The sequence below is a fragment of the Glycine max genome, chromosome 20 (genome assembly GCF_000004515.6).
Source record: "Glycine max cultivar Williams 82 chromosome 20, Glycine_max_v4.0, whole genome shotgun sequence".
In the NCBI taxonomy this organism is placed as follows: Eukaryota; Viridiplantae; Streptophyta; class Magnoliopsida; order Fabales; family Fabaceae; genus Glycine; species Glycine max.
This window is the reverse complement of record NC_038256.2, coordinates 12,629,760-12,633,417: the sequence shown is the minus strand read 5'-3', so window position 1 is coordinate 12,633,417 and position 3,658 is coordinate 12,629,760. Positions and strand designations below refer to the sequence as shown.

The 3,658-nt window shown below is 44.1% G+C and overlaps 1 non-coding gene across 1 annotated transcript; it reads right to left on the bottom strand.

Moving 5' to 3' along the window:
* Positions 1 to 461: 461 nt before the first annotated feature.
* Positions 462 to 565, bottom strand: LOC113000878 (small nucleolar RNA R71). The gene has a single exon (XR_003266198.1). It is a non-coding gene; the product is annotated as a small nucleolar RNA R71 (small nucleolar RNA).
* Between the last annotated feature and the right edge of the window lie 3,093 nt (positions 566 to 3,658).

Genomic DNA, 3,658 nt, shown 5'->3' with positions numbered 1-3,658 from the left:
AGCATAGTGAGTATTATGTTGCTGGTGATTCTAAATATTCTGATTTTGAGCATTCAACTACTAATTTTCATACTGAGAACATGGCTCAACCTCCACCTCGTGAGAGGACTCTTAGGGAAATGGATGCACTTGATTTCACTTATGAAAGTTTGTGCATTCAATATCCTGATGAGGGTGTTCCATATGTTCTCAAGATTGGACTAATACATTTGCTGCCCAAGTTTCATGGTCTTGCAGGTGAAGATCCTCATAAGCATCTTAAGGAGTTCCATATTGTTTGTTCCACCATGAAGCCCCCTGATGTCCAAGAAGATCATATCTTTCTAAAGGCTTTTCCTCATTCTCTGGAGGGAGTGGCAAAAGATTGGCTCTACTACCTTGCTCCCAGGTCCATTTTCAGCTGGGATGACCTTAAGAGGGTATTCTTGGAGAAATTCTTCTCTGTATCTAGGACCACTGCCATCTGAAAAGACATTTCAGGCATCAGGCAACATAGTGGAGAGAGCTTGTATAAGTACTGGGAAAGATTCAAGAAATTGTGTGCAAGATGTCCTCATCACCAGATTTCTGAGCAACTCCTTCTTCAATATTTCTATGAGGGACTTAGCAACATGGAGAGGAGTATGATTGATGCTGCCAGTGGTGGAGCTCTTGGTGATATGACCCCTGCTGAGGCTAGGAATTTGATTGAGAAGATGGCTTCCAACTCCCAACAATTCAGTGCAAGAAATGATGCTATTGTCCTTAGAGGAGTCCATGAGGTGGCCACAGATTCATCTGCATCTACTGAAAATAAAAAGCTTGAGGGAAAACTTGATGCCTTGGTCAACCTAGTAACTCAGCTTGCCATGAATCAGAAATTTGCACCTGTTGCAAGAGTCTGTGGTCTATGTTCTTCTATAGATCACCTTACAGATCTTTGTCCTTCTTTGCAACAATCTGGAGTCAATGAGCAACCTGAAGCTTATGCTGCAAACATTTATAATAGACCCCCTCAGCAGCAAAACCAACAACAACAGAATAATTATGACCTTTCAAGCAACAGATATAATCCAGGTTGGAGGAATCATCCAAATCTGAGATGGACAAGTCCTCCACAACAACAACAGTCTATCCCTCCTTTCCAGAATGTTGCTGGTCCAAGCAAGCCATATGTTCCTCCTCCAATACAGCAGCAGCAACAACAACAGTCACAACAAAGACAATCAGCAACTAAGGCTCCTCCTCAACCTTCCTTAGAAGAGTTAGTGAGGCAAATGACCATCCAGAATATGCAATTTCAACAAGAGACAAGAGCCTTCATTCAGAGTCTGACAAATCAGATGGGGCAGATGGCTACTCAGTTGAACCAAGCTCAGTCCCAAAATTCTGACAAATTGCCTTCACAAACTGTGCAGAATTCGAAAAATGTGAATGCCATCACCTTGAGGTCTGGCAACCAAATTCAAGTGCCTCCACCAGTAGCAGCACCTGCACCTGAACCTGTCAAGCTTCATTCTACACCTGAAAAAGAGGATGAGATAGTTTCACAAAAGAGAAAGCTTCCTAACAAAAATTTTCATGCACGTGGACCTTCTTCTAGTAATTCTGACTTACCGCAGCCTCATATCCCTCTTCCATTACCACCTAGAGCAATTCCAAAAAAAATGGAAGAAGCGGAAAAAGAGATCTTAGAGACCTTCAGGAAAGTAGAGGTGAACATACCTCTGCTAGATGCCATCAAGCAGATTCCAAGATATGCCAAGTTTCTAAAGGAGCTATGCACCCACAAAAGGAAGCTCAAAGGCAATGAAAGGATTAGCATGGGCAGAAATGTGTCAGCATTGATAGGTAAATCTATTCCTCACATTCTTGAGAAATGTAAGGACCCAGGTACTTTCTGTATACCTTGCATTATTGGGAACAGTAAATTAGAGAATGCCATGCTAGATCTAGGAGCATCAGTTAGTGTCATGCCTATGTCCATTTTCAATTCTTTATCTCTTGGACCTTTGCAATCTACAAATGTGGTGATTCATTTGGCAAATAGAAGTGTTGCTTACCCCGCAAGTTTCATAGAGGATGTGCTGGTTCGGGTTGGTGAACTTATTTTTCCTGTTGATTTTTATGTTCTTAATATGGAAGAGGGATTTTTCCCATGGTTTAGTTCCAATTATTTTAAGCAAGCCATTTATGAAACTAATCGGGAAAATAATAAAAACCACATTTCCCAGTCACCGTAGGCTCCACACTTGATGGTGGAGGACACATGAACAGCGCTAGGCAATCAATTCATGGGTCTCCGAATAAGATTTGAGGGAGGAGGATAGGCAAACAGAGCTAGGCAATCAATTCGCGGGGATCCAGACTCGATGGTGGAGGACACATGAACAACGCTAGGCAATCAATTCATGGGTCTCCGAAAGATTAGAGGATGGAGGATAGGTGAACAGCGCTAGACAATCAATTCACGGGGCTCCAGCCTCGATGGTGGAGGACACATGAACAGCGCTAGGAAATCAATTCATGGGTCTCCAAAAGATTAGAGGATGGAAGATAGGCGAACAGCGCTAGGCAATCAATTCGCGGGGCTCCAGCCTCGATGGTGGAGGACACATGAACAGCGCTAGGCAATCAATTCATGGGTCTCCGAAATATTAGAGGATGGAGGATAGGCGAACAGCGCTAGGCAATCAATTCGCGGGGCTCCAGCCTCGATGGTGGAGGACACATGAACAGCGCTAGGCAATCAATTCATGGGTCTCCAAAAGATTAGAGGATGGAGGATAGGTGAACAGCGCTAGGCAATCAATTCGCGGGGCTCCAGCCTTGATGGTGGAGGACACATGAACAGCGCTAGGCAATCAATTCATGGGTCTCCGAATAAGATTAGAGGATGGAGGATAGGCGATCAACGCTAGGCAATCAATTCGCGGGGCTCCAGCCTCAATGGTGGAGGACACATGAACAGCGCTAGGCAATCAATTCATGGGTCTCCGAAAGATTGGAGGATGGAGGATAGGTGAACAGCGCTAGGCAATGAATTCGCGGGGCTCCAGCCTCGATGGTGGAGGACACATGAACAGCGCTAGGCAATCAATTCATGGGTCTCCGAAAGATTAGAGGATGGAGGATAGGCAAATAGCGCTAGGCAATCAATTCGCGGGGCTCCAGCCTCGATGGTGGAGGACACATGAACAGCGCTAGACAATCAATTCATGGGTCTCCGAAAGATTAGAGGATGGAGGATAGGTGAACAGCGCGGGGCTCCAGCCTCGATGGTGGAGGACACATGAACAGCGCTAGGCAATCAATTCATAGGTCTCCGAATAAGATTTGTTGGCAGGACCGAATGGTCCACCGGGTTTTTTCCACCTAAAAAAGGGAAACATGCTTTTTGCAAAGAAAAATAAATCATTCGCGAGAGCACCATATCTTAGAGAAACAATATACCCATGCCAAAGGTAATTTTCCTTGTAACCGAAAATGAAAGGCAGGATGTCAACATTTAGCTTTTAAATGAACATTTACGGGAAACATCGGGTCAAACTGAAACTGGGAATAAATCACTCATAGTGTATAAAAACTCACACAGGCAAGTGTTTTACCCTAATCCCAAACCATAACTACACCATGACTTTATTTTGCACACGATTTTCTATCGAACCAAAAGATCACA